Source organism: Macrobrachium nipponense, chromosome 28, assembly GCF_015104395.2.
Source record: "Macrobrachium nipponense isolate FS-2020 chromosome 28, ASM1510439v2, whole genome shotgun sequence".
Taxonomy (NCBI): Eukaryota; Metazoa; Arthropoda; class Malacostraca; order Decapoda; family Palaemonidae; genus Macrobrachium; species Macrobrachium nipponense.
In genome coordinates, this window is record NC_087217.1 from 21,870,947 (window position 1) to 21,887,757 (window position 16,811).

General features: G+C 39.3%; 1 protein-coding gene across 2 annotated transcripts in view; it reads right to left on the reverse strand.

The window, feature by feature from the left end:
• Positions 1-16,811, reverse strand: part of LOC135201570 (carboxypeptidase B-like) — a 73,147-nt gene that overhangs the window by 16,146 nt on the left and 40,190 nt on the right. The window contains exon 1 of one of the 2 annotated variants that reach the window (XM_064230588.1): positions 8,558-8,694. The exons of the other annotated variant lie outside the window; for it this stretch is intronic. The gene's annotated coding sequence lies outside the window, so the exon portion shown is untranslated. Of the gene's footprint in view, positions 1-8,557; positions 8,695-16,811 lie in introns of those variants that run through there. 2 annotated transcript variants of the gene reach the window in all.

The window sequence follows — 16,811 nt, forward strand, 5'->3', positions numbered from 1 at the left end:
TCACACCCTCTGTCTTACATATATCACTCAACATTTTCTGGAAAAATCTTACTACCGGTTTTATAAACTTGCAAAAATAGAAAATGTGCAATGTGTATTCTATAATATCACATATATTACAATTATTACTCTTTTTATCTAAAGCATTAACAGTTTGTCTATCATTCGTTGGTAAAGATTCATGGATATATTTGTACAGAAATTCTCTTTCGCTTACTACAATAAAGTGATGATTTACATTTTCCCAAATACTTGCCCAATCGAGAAGAGGATAGTTAAGTAATACTAAATGTAGTATCATGGATGAACATCAGCTCTTTACACTTATACACAGACAGCTTTCCGGAACTTGTCAAACTTCCCTTCTCGATACACACCGCCATCCCCTCCATTTAGCACCAATTTTCACACTTTCTGGATACACTTTCAAGCCTTTGTACACACACAAATCACCCCCATATAGTACTAAGCATAGTTCGTTCGTAGGGGATCTGCAATTTCTTTTACGACCGGAAGGTTAACAACTAATGATACAACAGCCCTAAATCTGCGCAGGGAAAGGTTTCTTAGTGACGAGCACTCAAGTTAGAGGTCGTAGAGGAACATCCTGGAACAGCACAAGGTGACCGGTTTTCCCGCGCAAGAAAATTGCACTGCCCTTCAGGTGTTTCTCTCTCTCTCTCTCTCTCTCTCTCTCTCTCTCTCTCTCTCACACACACACACACACTATATAAATAGATATAGCATATTTAAACAGATCATCCTGGCGTAAAACAGTAATAAACAGGAACGTCATTTAGTAAACCGTTAGGCCTACAAGTGACCCCTTACTGCCGCACGATAATGAACGAGACCGTCTTCAACATCGAACCCTTACTTGCTTATCTCATTTTCCTACTTCTCTTCTTCCTTCTACTCCCATTCTTCACATTCTGCAACAATTCTAACTCGTTCTACTGTCATTGTTTCCGAGAGTGTGAGTATCGTCAGTTTAACCAAAATTAACCATAACGTGAAATCTTTGCTTGGTAAGACTAGCTCACGTAGTTTAAAGAAGACGAGTGAAAATGCACGCAGCCAACGATAAACTGTTCACCATTTTTAAGATATACATTAACAAAACCAAAAAACAAATTAGAAAAAAAAATGTTAAAGACATACAACAAAACTGGCTACAACAACAGTCTAGATCCAAGACAGGCCCTTTATAGTGTAGGGTTGTGATTCTAAGAGCTAGGCCTATGTACGAAGGGCCTGGTCGGTCAGCTTCTGACCTGACGGGTCATACAGGAAACAGATCAGTGCCAAGGCATTCCATCCCACCTCCACTTTTCCTCCAGAAAGAAAGCGAGTCAGATTTTCGCTAACCCTCTTCCTTACTTAAGTTGCATTTTCCCCTTTCTCTTCTATCTGTTCTTACTTCTTCCCTATTCTGGTTTTGGTGACCAGCGTACGCCTCCGGCAGACACCCTTTCAAGGGCAAAGGGTTACGGGGACGGTTGGAGTGTCCTGCTATTGATCATTATTTCCTGCATGACTGCGAAAGTCTGGGGTTGACCAAACAGTTATACCCTCCTACGCAAGCCTTGCCCATGCACGACGCCGCCAAGAGCCGTTCGCTCCAAGATCAACTTTCTCCCCCTTGAAATACTTTCCCTTTGCCGTGAAGGTCTTCTGGGTCCGCGAGAGAGAGAGAGAGAGAGAGAGAGAGAGAGAGAGAGAGAGAGAGAGAGAGAGAGCGCTTATAGGTCTACAGTTGCTCAAGCAAAAATAGTACGTGCTGGAAAAAGGGCAGCTTAATTTCACGATATGAATGAGAAATAAGTCTGTGACATTCGATTGACAGAGAGAGAGAGAGAGAGAGAGAGAGAGAGAGAGAGAGAGAGAGAGAGCGCATAGGTCTACAGTTTCTCAAGCAGAAAATATAGCCCGCGGTGACACGAGGGCGATGTTAGTTCACAAAATGAATGAGACATAGGTCCGTGACATTTGGATGAAAATCAGAGAGAGAGAGAAAGAGCAGTTTCTCGAGAGAAAGTGCCTTCTCAGCGAGGCGTAGGAGTCTGTACGAAGGGCTTGTTTGGAGAGACGAAGGCGAAGGATGCCAGCGCTGATGAGTCATCTACGAGTAAACAAGAGGCCCAATAAGAGACCATCCCTGGCCCTGACCCCTTCCCCTTCCCCTATTTACGCTGACAATGGATCCTTCTTATGTTGCCTACTTGCGTTATCTCTGCTCGACCTTGTCCAAGATAGTATATAGATCTTAACCTTCTCTCATTCGTTTATCCTATTGCGTTGTGTCCTTCTTGCCTTTGCGTCGTCGTGTGACCTTAAATTTGGTCATTGTACTATTTCAACGAATTTCGTTGCCTTAATGATGCGATGAACTTAGAAATGTAACTTTTGTATAGTATATATTTCCGTGACAGTTATCAAACTTTCCCTTTTATGTTGGTTAATAAATGCCATTTACGCTTACGACAATTTTGCACTATATACGATATCAAAACTAACGTAATTCAAAATATTGTCGCAATTCAAGCTAAGAAATCATGGCTCCAATGAACAAAATTAGACCTAAAAATGAGAAAAATCCTTGCTCCAATTAACAAAATTAGACCTAAGAATGTAAGAAAAATCATGGCTCCAATGAACAAAATTAGACCTAAAAATGTAAGAAAAATCATTGCTCCAATGAACAAAATTACGACCTAAAAATGTAAGAAAAATCATTGCTCCAATGAAAAAAATTAACCTAAAAATGTAAGAAAAATCATTGCTCCAATGAACAAAATTAGACCTAAAAATGTAAGAAAAATCATTGCTCCAATGAACAAAATTAGACCTAAAAATGTTAAGAAAAATCATTGCTCCAATGAACAAAATTAGACCTAAAAATGTAAGAAAAATCATGGCTCCAATGAACAAAATTAGACCTAAAAATGTAAGAAAAATCATTGCTCCAATGAATAAAATTAGACCTAAAAATGTAATAAAAACTATCAACACCTAAAGTTCTAATAAAATAATTAAATCAACTTTCAAATCTAGGAACTTACAATCCAGTAAATGACAAGACCGAGCAACTTCAAATTTCAGCACGAAGATGTAAGAGCAAAATTCCAGATTGGGAACGCAAAATTAATCCAGGTGGTTTCACGTCTTTTCCAGAGCAGCGACCGAGAATAATTAAGTCTAAAGTCAAGCAAATTCGAAGGCCTGGGCCTTGATAATCCCGTGAATTTAACTGGGTTAACGCGAGCACAGAAATATATTACAAGATGGTTTCAACCAATCATTCTCTCTCTCTCTCTCTCTCTCTCTCTCTCTCTCTCTCTCTGCAGAACCCTAGCTAACGACGGAGGTAAAATTCGTCTTAGCGTGAAATATGAAAGGGCTTCTGCTTGAAGTCACACGCAGTGTAGCTCAGATTTCCATTTTTTAGCATCGACCACGCCAATTTCTCATATCGACATGGCCGTGCCTGAAAAAGATCAGGGAAGTGGAGAACCAGCACAGAGAGAGAGAGAGAGAGAGAGAGAGAGAGAGAGAGAGAGAGAGAGAGAGAGAGAGAGAGAGAGACGTACACAAAAAGTGTGAAGAATTCGACGAGAGGGCATTGTTTTATTAGATTTGCATATGCTACACAAGTGGCCATTAGACTATTAGGTGTAGTAGCATTTGTGATGACGCGAATTTGTACATAATTGCAGTACTTAAATGCCATTACAATTCTTTGATGTACACATACAATCATAAAATTCGCCAAATGTTAGCACTATTGACTGATTGTTAGAATAATTAATTGGTTTTATTAAATATATCATATAATTATATATATAATAATATTAGTACATATATTTTTTACAGAATAATATTATTATAATATAATATTATAATATATATTATATATATATATATGTATATATATATAGATAAATATATCTATATATATGTATATTATATTATATAAATATATATATATATAATATATATATATGTATATATATAATATATATATATATAATGATATATATGTTATATATTATTAATATATATATATATATAATATGATATATATATATTATATTATATTATCATAATAAACATATCACTGATGCACGAATGCTACATTGTAAATGCGTCAGGAATCTCAATGTGTAATATAGAGTTTGGGCCTATGTCTAGGGTCGTCGTAACTGCCTCGTCGACCGGTTGTAGGGTGAGTTGGGGGTGGGTATTCTCCTGGTATGTGTGGCATTTCTGGCGGTACCACCAACAAAGGCACTTCCCGTCATAGGCCTACTTCCTTATCTATATCTATTTCACTGGCGGTTAGGACTATAGAGTCCTATATAGCGTAGGACGACAGTTAGCTCAGCTTCAAACCCTACTATAACTCCCTCTCTGCCCTTATCTAAAAATCTTTCATTATATGTATGTACGTATGCATGTATGTATATTTATATATATATATATATATATAATATATATATATATATATATATTATATATATATATATATAAAATTGCGTCCTCAATATCTTACTAACACACAAAAGTTGCACGATTAATTCTGCACTAGAGCTCTAAGTTGTAATTATAAAGTAAACATATCCCACGAAATAGCAACAATGCTGTTGCCTATCTTATATTTTCTTTAAAGACCGCAACAAGCTAACTGCAAGTTGCACTCCTCAAGCTTAAAAATTCGAAATAAAAGAAACTCAAAAGTAAAAAACAGTCACGAAAACGTCACGACAGAACGCACAAGGACTTTCGTTCTCAGCGTGGAACGAATAATATGTAGTGCGAACATCACACGATTTTCCAACTGTCAACACTGGGTGTTCACATCACTTTCAACTAGTCTCACTTCTAAGTTTTTCTTGGCTTCGTTCATCTTTCGTTCGGAACATTATTAGTGGGTCGTGTCGTGTATATAATTCTGTATAGCCAGCCTTATGCCAGCATCGCCCTAGCACAAAGGGGGGTCTTGTCTCTCCTTATATAAGTAATTACTCTTCTTAACTCCCGCCTGGCTGCCAGTTTCCTTAGACCGATAATCCAGACTGCGGATAATATCTCGATAATTAACCTCAATATTCGGCAACTGCTTCCGTTTTCAAATTTCATAACCTATTTTCCTTCAAAAGGTACATAGGCCTATGGCTCCCTTCGTGGTTTAGCCACTCCCCTCTCTTCTACACAGCTGTTCTCTTCCATCATAGGCCTACTGTTGAAAATTGGTGTCACCAAGTCCTTAGCATCGCATCACCTTTCTCTCCCCTCTGAGTTAGATCAAAAGCCTGTGTTGATCTACGAAATTCCAGTAGTGAAAAAAAAAAAAACCAAAGCCGCTTTATAAAGAACCTGAACCTGTTCATCAAAACTTTTTCTTCTTTGACAGACTACGATTATTGGTTTCTTTGTCAGACTTTCTTTTTGGGATTTGAAAGTGAAGCATTCCGATACTGATTGAATTATTATAACTGACTTCATCTCAGGGCATACACACATTACAGTATACAGGAATTATTAGTCTAACACGTAGACCAACGTGATTCCCTCGAGGATACAAACTCAACCAAGACAGTAATGAAGTTAGGTAAGCGAATGCTAAAGACTGCATCCAAAATATGCTAAAGTCCCATAATATTAGGCAATTATCAAGCTTAAACTTCGTATGTTTATCCAGTTTCTATTATAGGTTGTTCACCGGTTAATGGAACACAGCATGTGCGCGCGATAAATTGCTGTCGGTAAAACGAATTTCACAAAGTTTGACATCTGGTGTCTTCATCAATTTGATTGAGAGAGAGAGAGAGAGAGAGAGAGAGAGAGAGAGAGAGAGAGAGAGAGAGAGATAATCCTGTAATTACCGAACGTATCTTTTACGTCAATTGCTATTGCGTAAAATTAAGAAAAAATACACCAATTTACCACAAGAACGAAAACCTGTAATGTTGTAACTAATGGGAGAAATTTTCCTTTCAAAAGGAGAGAGTCCGATTTATAGATATCTAAGAAAATTACGAGAGAGAGAACGGGAGATAGGAAAATTGAGATTGGAAGAAAACGAATTGGATTAAGGCAGGAGGCAAGAGTATTAAGATGAGAGGAGAGAGAAATAGAGGAGAGGAGAGAAGAGAGAGAGAAGAGAGATACGAACTGGCACCAGAGTTACAGAGCTTTGGGATGTCTCAAACACTTATTAGTCCATCCGAGGAGACATCGTGAGCTCACTTATCTCTAGGAGCAGGTTTTACTGTTCATTCACAGTGTCCTAATGATTTTGTCTAGCTTTCTTTTAAACTCTTCCACACTGCTGCTGTTTACAACTTCTGGTGGCAGTTTATTCCACGTGTCACATATCTTGTATGTGAAGAAGTTCCCATGAGATGTGTTGTATCTCTTCAGTTCTAGTTTCCATCCATTATTTCTTGAATGGTTTTCGTTTAACGTAAATAGGTTACTGTCTACTTTTGTCATGCCTATCAGTATTTTGAATGCTTCTATTAGTTGTCCTTGCAATCGTCGTGTTTCTAGGCCATACATGTTCTGGCACTCTAGTCCTCTTTGCTCTACTTCTATCGTAAATACTTAGCATGTTATGGAAAAACTCAAGAGGTTTGACAGGCAGGATTTGTTTAGTCTGAAACCGTGCTGGCTGTTAAACAAGTTGTTTATCAATGTGATCCATAATTTGATCTGCAATTATGGACTCTAAAATCTTACAAACGACCGGAGTTAGATTGGTCTATAATTTCCTGGCTCTTCTCTTGGGCCTTTTTTGTAAACTGGGGGCACATTTCCTAGTTTTCATCCTTTTGGTGCCTTTACGTCCTCTTCTGTGAACGATACGACTGGCAGTGAAAGATACGACTGGCAAAGAAGGAGAGTGAAAGATACGACTGGCAGAGAAGGAGAGTCAAAGATACGACTGGCAGAGGAGAGTCAAAGATACGACTGGCAGAAGAAGAAGAGTGAAAGAGTATAGACTGGCAAGAGAAGAGTGAAAGATACGACTGGCAAGAAAAGAAGAGTGAAAGATACGACTGGCAGAAGAAGAAAGAAAGTGAAAGATACGACTGGCAGAAGAGAAGAGTGATACGACTGGCAGAGAATAAGAAGAGTGAAAAAGATACGCACTGGCAAGGAACAAGACGAGAGTGAAAGATAACGACCTGGCGAAAAGAAGAAAGAGTGAAAGATTACGACTGGCAGAAGAATAAGAAGTGAAGATACGCTTGGGGCAGAAGAAAGAAAGTTGAAAGATACGACTGGCAGAAGAAGAAGAGTGAAAGATACGACTGGCAGAAGAAGAAGAGTGAAAGATACGACTGGCAGAAGAAGAAGAGTGAAAGATACGACTGGCAGGAAGAAGAAGAGTGAAAGATACGACTGGCAGAAGAAGAAGAGTGAAAGATAACGACTGGCAGAAGAGGGAGTGAAGATGAAACGAATGGAAGAGGACTGGAAAGATACACTGCAGAGAGAGAGAGTGAAAGATACGACTGGCAGAGAAAGTGAAAGATAAGACTGGCAGAGAAGGAGAGTAAAAGATAAGACTGGCAGAGAAGGAGAGTAAAAGATAAGACTGGCAGAGAAAGAGAGAGTGAAAGATACGACTGGCAGAGAAAGAGAGAGTGAAAGATAGGACTGGCAGAGAAAGAGTACAAGATACGACTGGCAGTGAAAGAGTGAAAGATACGATTGGCAGAGTGCGAGAGAGAAAGAAACGAGAAACTACAGCAGTTTCACACACACACACACAGAACCAATTATTGCAGTTCTCACATTCTTAACCAAATAGCACAGCACAAAGTCACGCTACGTACTTCATGATAATGAACTGTACATAATAATACTCTCCTAACAGCAGTCTCGAAGAATTACCATTTTAAGCGATGGTTTCTAAACAAAACCACAAATTATAAAAAAATAAAGTTTATACAAGGCTTGGATCACTCCTGTTCAACAGTTTCCACCTCGATTTTCAAAGTAATATTCACGAGTAGTATGGGAAAATCGGATAGTGCAAACGGGTTTGTAGGACACCGTTACAGGAGAGAGAGAGAGAGAGAGAGAGAGAGAGATATTCAACGTGACCTGGTAAATTCGAACGAATTGCATAATAGGTTGGAATTACTATTAAATCACCCTTAATCATAAAAGACAACTGTACCATTATAGTACTAACTGTTCCTACATACACCCCCGATCCCTGGGTTTCCCTGCCTCTCCTCTTGAGAACAACAGCAGATGGATAATAACAACCAAGCATTCAAGCATCGACGACAAGAGAAAGCAACAATAATCATCTGGTAATGTATAAGTGGAAAGTGCAGTTCCTAGACTGAATGCAGAAAAAGGAACATTGGTCTACTTTGTCCACGTTCAACACCGCAAAAGGTTGGCGGGAAACTTTCTTGCCAGGGCAGCAGCGTTTGCAAAGCGCTCTGAAACTCACTTATAACATTAAATTTTAAGCTCGCGTACAGTACTTCACGTAAAAGAAAAGTATCGGTATATAAACAAAGACCGCACTTACCTCTTGGAACACTGCCAAGAACGGCAAAACCGTTTTCCTGACTCGGGTACCAGGCGAAGGTTCCTTTAAATTTACCGTTAAATATTCCGATAAACTATCCAGTTCCACTCAAAGGAAATTACCAACAGACGTACAGCTGCACACACACGCCCGTAATAACTCTATGACTGAGATAATAGAAAAGGCTGGTCGGATAAACCTGTCACGAGGCTGACACCATTATCCGCACTTCACCGGCTCTACGAAGGTACGAATAAGTAGCTACCTCCTTTGTTTTAAAAATTTCGTAACAAAAGATTGGATAATTAGGAGGAAACTACGGTAACGACACTATGCATTCACTGTCTAGTTATCAGTCAGAACCACTGGCGTGCTTTTCTAGGAATAAAAGAGTATGCTGGTACTTCTCGTTGACAGTAGTACTATTATACATTCACCTCGCCGTTAGCTCCGCCCCTAATCCAATACATTATTCATTCATTCAATGAGAACGCTTTCACGCCGATTACGGCTGCAATATGAATTGACGAAGCTATAACGAATAAAGTTCTACAATGTTGCCTTACAGGAGAGCCTAATAATCCTATTATTGCAGATAAAAGCAACAACAAAAGTGATCTCTATAAAAAAACTATACAGTATCTACTTAGTAATTTTTTTGTATTATCATCCAGGGCGGCAAATAGCAATGATGATGAGGACAGCTGGGAAGAAAGTGTCCAAAGCCGAGGTCAAATAGGGGATGTCGGTAATAATAATTACTATATCATAATAACGGGGTTTATAGTCTAACGGTATTGGTACTTTCCTCATTAGTGGGAGGAACCGGATTCATTTCCCAAGAGAGACGGAATGTCTCAAACCACATCTGTGCCTCCGATGGCCTGCGTAGGGAATTAAGCACCTGGTTATTAGTCGGGGTGGTGGGTCACATGAATCCAGGTAAAAATGTCACATTAAGATTTCCTAGATAGTGACCACCAAGGGTTTTGTCCCGGTATATGTATCCACCTTTGCGGCCTGTTTACTATAGTAGATTCACATCAACCGGGCATTTCTTATGTCTAGGCCAGTCCCTTACGACGCTCCTGAATGGCTGTTGATGAGCCAATCAAAGGGTTGGAAACTCTCAGTCTCTCGAGAGTTCACATTGGCAGTATGTATGTTCCGTCTCTCCTAAGGGATACGTCTTTCAAAAGTATCCCTCAGGAACTCCCGAGAGAGACAGAGTTTTAAGCCCTGTGATTGGCTTATCAACAGCCAATCAGGAGCGTTGTAAGGGACTGGCCTAGACATCAAATGCACGGGTGATGTGAATCTTTTATAGTACAAGTCCGTTGGGGATGGTCGTAAAAACATAAACACAAGACTGTAATTTAATAACTTTTTTTCCCCATGACTTTTTTCCTAGCCAAAATTGTGACTTTCTGTGGCTTTTATTTTTCTATCTATTAGCCACCGGATCACATACACGGGACTTAGAGCACAGACACGGAGCTAGAAACTTCACACCAAAGATGAGCTGCATAGAAATGGAAGAGCAACACATGGCAAGAGAAGTGATGGACGTGGAGGTGGATGGAACACGAAGGAGAGGAAGACCTAAGACCAGGTGGAGAGATTGCATTAAGAGATGATATGAGGGAGAAGGGAGTACGGGAGGAAATGACACAGGACAGAGGTAGATGGAAGAGATTAATTAAAAACGGCGATCACCCGAATAGGGATAAAGCTGGGAAGAAGAAGAAGAAGAACTGGAAGAAGTAACGCAAGAGTCCCCCCCCGACCCCCGTTTGAGATGACTCGACTTTTAGGTCTAGCTCTAGACCTAAACGTCCTCGCTTCTTGAGGTCTTGGCCTAGACACTGTTCTATAACGAAAGGAATGATGGGCGATGGCCGCCAATTATGTCCTTCAAGCACTGTAGCATCATGTGCCCTCCCGACGTGACCTATAATTCAAGAGGCGCGCTCTTGGGCGAGGTCAAGAAGCTCTCTTTTTTTTTTTTTGCATTGGGGTTGATATTCCACGGAAAACTCTCTTAATATAACAACAACAACAACAACAACAACAACAACAATAATAATAATAATAATAATAATAATAATAATAATAATAATAATAATAATGGAGAAACACGAAAAGGAACAAATGTGGGACTAATGAGACTAGTAACTATGAATGAATAGTGGGAAAATAATGCCAGTATTGAGAGAGAGAGAGAGAGAGAGAGAGAGAGAGAGAGAGAGAGAGAGAGAGAGAGAAACAAAACCCTAGAAATCCATTCTAAAAAGGTAACAAAGAAAAGCAAACCAACATAGTAGCATACCCACCCAGGAGCATTGTCAGGATGCAAACGAAATTGAACAGCCTTGATCCATCAGAGCCCCCATAGCAGGGGAAGGGGGGAGGGTGTACCTGCAGGTGATGATGGTACTGTACCGCTGGTTGGGGAGGGTAGGAGGAGGGGGAGGGTGTGAACTTTGAGTAAATATATCTTTTTCAATATGTGAATGTGGCTGTGACCATTTTCTTGAGATTTCTTACAATAATATAAAAACAGTTTCAGTAATTAGGTGACAAAAGACAGTCGCTTCACCAATAGACGATGAACACAAGTGACCATCAAACTTGTGACGAAACAAGGTCAGTTCATCGTGGTCTGAAGGACAGGCGTCTAAAAGGACTTGTTCCGTTGGGGCAACTGCACGTGTTCCACCCCCTCCCCCTCCCCCTCCCCCCTCTTCCCCAAATCATTGGAGTTTGTAGGTCACGCTGCTTGTCTGGACTGCTATGGGTTTGTTTACGAGGAAATCGAGATTCGTTTTTTGATTAACTGTCTTATGTTCTTTGAGTCTTATGTCTGATTTCTTTTACGTCTTTGCAGATGAGTTTGAATAGCTTCCAAAAGTTTCATTACAGTGTTTATATTTATTCATTTTTGTTGCTATGTATATTTAAATTTTTATTTATTTGTTGGTACGTTTATTTTAATGTTTTTTTATCTATAATTTAACTCTGATTTTCCTTTGTTTCACTACATTTATAACAAAAGCATAAAATAAATACGAAAACTCAAAAATAAAAAAAAAAGTTGCAGTTGTAGTAGTAGTATAGAAGGGATTTGCCTCTGAAACGGCTCCCCGCCTTTGTAAGAGCGCAGCGAATGACTACACATTCGTAGCAGTTGCCTCTGCACGTGCTCTGCCTGTGATTAACTTCAGGCATCGCCAGCTGGTAAGCCACCTATGAAACAGATGGTTTTGTCTATGAACACAATCTCCCAGACAAGCGAGAGAGAGAGAGAGAGTGCCAGCTCAGAGGAAAGATAAGTAGCTACTACTTATTCTCTGTACAGTAATGAACTCGGACAGTTTTGAGAGAGAGAGAGAGAGAGAGAGAGAGAGAGAGAGAGAGAGACGGAGGAAAGATAAGTAGCTACTACTTATTCTCTGTACAGTACTGAACTCAGGCAGTTGAGAGAGAGAGAGAGAGAGAGAGAGAGAGAGAGAGAGAGAGAGAGAGAGAGAGAGAGAGCCAGGAGGAAAGATAAGCAGCTACTGCTTACGTTCGGTACTGAACCCAGAGAGAGAGAGAGAGAGAGAGAGAGAGAGAGAGTGTCACCTGCAAGCCCTCTCGAGTGATTGCAAAGACAACATTGCACAACAGCTGAAATGTCATCGTCATGTAAGGCAACGAACTTACTATTCGTCTGCTTTTAGGTCGACGCCAAAGCTTTGTTTATTTATTATTAGACCCAGTTTGACTAACGTCATCTGGTTAACGAGGTGTGGACGACCTTTGTTTAAAATCTGCAGCTCTGTGAATTCTGGTGGAATTCGTTCTTCATTCTCTTGGGGTCTAATTTTGCTCCTATTATCATATACCGTCATATGTCATCAATAATAACGATTCTCTTGAGTCGGACTTTTCACGCGCTGAAATTGTTAATAATAAATAATAATAATAACCTTATATAATGGGCGTAATGTCTGCCCGTCCGTCTGTCATTCAATCGTGGCCAAACGGCTGGTCCGATGGGCATGAAACTTGGCAGGGTTATAGTGGAGACCCCTAAGATGGTTTATAATGGGTTTTATCCTACCTCCCCCAACATCCCAAAGGGGTGGAGGTGAGAAGGGATTCCCTGAAACGGAGCTGGGTCTGCTAGTGAAACGTGGCTGGTTACGCATTTTAATACATAATTTCTGTATACATATGAATGCTGGTAATAATAAATCCATAATAATAACAGAATAATAATAATGTTTATACTCTTTGTAGATACATCAGCTAGGCTACTTTGTGTAAAGGCTAAATTATTCATTAATGTGTAATTATTTATTTATTAATTTCGCTATTAATTTTTTGTTTTTCTTTTTTAATAAGTGATCTCTTCTTTCTGTGTTTCCCTTTACCTTCTGTTACTTCTTTCTATTGAACACCATATTCTTTGGAAGCTTGAATTTCAAGTCAGCGGGCTCTTTGGTGGGCTTGTGCCATATGAATAAAGGTTCATAATAATAATAATAATAATAATAATAATAATAATAATAATAATAATAAGAATAATAATAGCACGATCCCAAGATCCCTGAAAAGGAATCTGGAAAAACTAGAGGCTGAAGTAGCTCCAGGACTGATGCAGAAGAGTGTGATCCTAGAAACGGCGCACATAGTAAGAAAAGTGATGGACTCCTAAGAAGGCAGGATGCAACCCGGAACCCCACACTATAAATACTACCTAGTCGAATTGGAGGACTGCGATAGACCAAAAGAATAAAAAAATAAATAACTAAATAAAAAAAATAATAAAATATGTGCAAACATTAATATCATTGTTAATATGACTATTCTTTATTCATTAGATGAAATGATGAAAAGGGAATGAAGGTAACAGAGGGAGAATAAACAATGAAAAGTGGCAAATAATAAAAACAAGGAAAACGAAGCCACTAGGAAAACCAAACACGAAAGGGGGCGAGGAAACAAGAAAAAAGCAATAGAGCATAAAAAACAAGGAATATGGAAAAAGACAAAGAGAGAGAGAGAGAGAGAGAGAGAGAGAGAGAGAGAGAGAGAGAGAGAAAACGTGCGCCCTTCAAAACAGAATTCCCACTTTCCACCATCAGTCACGTTTATCCTAAACCAGTCTCGAAGATTCCACCACGAAGATAGGAACAAGAAATGTCGAGTCTTCTCTGCTGTTTCACTGCCTCACTAAGCTTTCAGCCGTCGTCACATTTGCCCTACGAATACGATACCTTTATTTAAAGTTGTTCCTTAACTGGTTCCATTTTAAGAGCCTATCGCTGGCTTCTGTTTAGTCTCAGTCTGACTTTTGCTGATGTTCAGTTGGGATGTATACTCTCTCTCTCTCTCTCTCTCTCTCTCTCTCTCTCTTACACACACACACACATTGAAATGGTGGTGGTTCACTTGATTCCATTTTGATGTAATGGATGTGATTAAAAATGAATGTTCAGCTTTTAAAATTGCTACACACACACACACACAATATATGTGGTGAGAAAAAAGTTAAGTATATCATAGTTTAACCTGACCACTGAGCTGATCAACAGCTCTCCTAGGGCTGGCCCGAAGGATTAGATATATTATTTAGCTATGAACCAATTGGTTACCTAGCAACGGGACCTACAGCTTATTGTGGGATCCGAATCACATTATATCGAGAAATGAATTTTTATCAGCAGAAATAAATTTCCCTGGTTCATAGCTGGCCGAGCCGAGAATCGAACTTCGGACCACCGGATTGGTAGCCGAGCGCGAAATCCACTCGTCCAACGAGAACCTGTGGAGAGAGAGAGAGAGAGAGAGAGAGAGAGCCGTTTCACCTGACGGGGGGTGGCTCTAGAAAAATGAAACATAGATTGAGCCAAATTCATATTTATCCTGCTAAATCGGCGCATAAAAAAAATCACATATAATCTACCACTGCCAGTGTAGAATAAAACCTACAAGACAAAAATAAAATTTCTAATAGTACTAATAAAAACTCCCATCTCGCAACGCTTTGGTTCCAGACATACCTTAACCAATTAACTGGTTAATCAGTCTTCACGGTATTTGAAGCCACACAATCTAGCTAAAACAATCGTCTTCAACTATTCGACGTCAAATATACTTCTCTAACCAATCAGTCAACCAATCTTCTCACTGTTTTAACCAACCTTTATGATACCGACGACAATGAATGTGGTCGAAGACCATAAATGGGAAATAATTGGAAAGAAGGAAGAAAAAAGAAAAAAACCGGCTTTCCTCACCGGGTTTTCCCGGGCTTTTCCCAGCCGAAATACCTTCAAAATGGGCATTCTCTCTCTCTCTCTCTCTCTCTCTCTCTCTCTCTCAAGTTCTCACATCCGCTTGGCAACGTGAAATCAAAATCGACATGAAAGACTTTTTGAGGACATATTGCTCTGGGTATTCATTACCAACTAAATTCCTCATTGCACACATAAGCCTAACGTAACCCAACGACAGAAATCTCCACTGGAACCCAAATTGCGTTCTTAGGTTGCGCATCGACGAGGAATTGCCTCTTGAATGTGTTCCGGTTGTATATACCCGGTTTCCTTAAACGAGATGGAAAGAATCCCAACTGAGCTTTCCTTTGTGACCTCGTATGGGTCTAGGAGTGGCTGTTCATATTGCTTCAAAGCGTCATGGTTCTACCTTACATTTCTATGACTCGATGTTCAATGGTGTTCATTTAAGTTTATAATAATATTCATGGAGTTCTTTTACATCCATTTATTTATTGACACAGAAAGACGCCCTTACGAACGAGGGCTAAAACCTTGATGTAAAGTTAGTCCTATGCTTATCAATGGCCGTCGCACGATAAGAAAATAGCGGGAGATAAGCGTTTTTTCTCCGTTCAATTTCCTACCTCATTACTTATTATTGGGAAACCTTATGTTCTATATTCCTTTTATGGTTGCCTGATTTGATCTAATATTCATCTTGGAGGGTTATAAGCAAGAGGATACAAACGGTGGCTCCGTACTCACCAGTGTCGAAACAAAAGATAAATTTTCTTAATAGACCCGAAACTCTCTCTCATCTGATGTCAATTTACACAAATCAATCATAAATATATTTAATACCAGTGTACAGAATTCTGACTTAATAGCATTACTCTTTTCTTTCATGTTTTTGTTACTGTATTCATTCTACAAAAGTATGCACAAGCATACTGTCATGGACGAGGAATGTGTTATGGCATCAGATTTAAAGAAGAAGAAGAAGAATAAGAAGAAGAAGGAGAAGGAGAAGAAGAAGAAGAAGAAAGAAGAAGAAGAAGAAGAAGAAGAAGAAGAAGAAGAAGAACAAGAAGAAGAAGAAGAAGAAGAAGAAGAAGAAGAGGAGGAGGATTGGGTTGATGGGAGTAGCTTCTGGATTGGTTGCTATGGTACAATTCTGCTCAGTGACTTTTTTCAGTTACGTAAAAGGGAGAGAGAGAGAGAGAGAGAGAGAGAGATGCAATATTTGAGTGAACTTTCAAGACTATGAATATTTGTAATGGTAATACACGCGAGAAAAATTAATTCATACCATCGTATTACTGTTATTTTACAAAATCTGCACATATTCATCATGTTCATTTGTAGTATATACCAAGTCTGAACAGCTCAGGAAATAAGTTATACAAACTTCATTATATGAGTAAATAAGGGTAATATAGGGAAAAGCAGTGCAACATTAAGCAACTACTGTGGTGCTCGTATTATTATTATGTCAACAATACACTCGTGAAACTGAACTGCTTTGATATATAACGCACTATTCAATAGCAAAATCACCATCATCATGAAGACTACTAGCACATTAACGAACTCAAACCAAAGCCATAACATTTAAAAACAAGTGGTGTTAGTCTACTGTTGGCATATTGCTAGTAGCGGGTCCTGTATTTCATAAGCTATGACCTCTAATAGTACGAAGACGGGAGGAAACACGATACCTCGAGGACGAAGCGAAATATGAAACTTTTCAGGGTCGACTCTTGCACTGCACTTCGGTGGTTAGTTGCTCCTCTCGTAGAACTCCAAGAAGAAGAAGGGTTTAAGTCAACATCAACCCTATGTGTGAATTGCTGAAAGCGATGCCGATAGAATTACATAAACGCATAGTACCATGCTGATGCGTCATCATCTTGAAAACTGAAGCAATCGTTAAGCCATTATTTTGTATTTATGAGCAGAAACCGAATTAGAGAAGTCGAAACGCA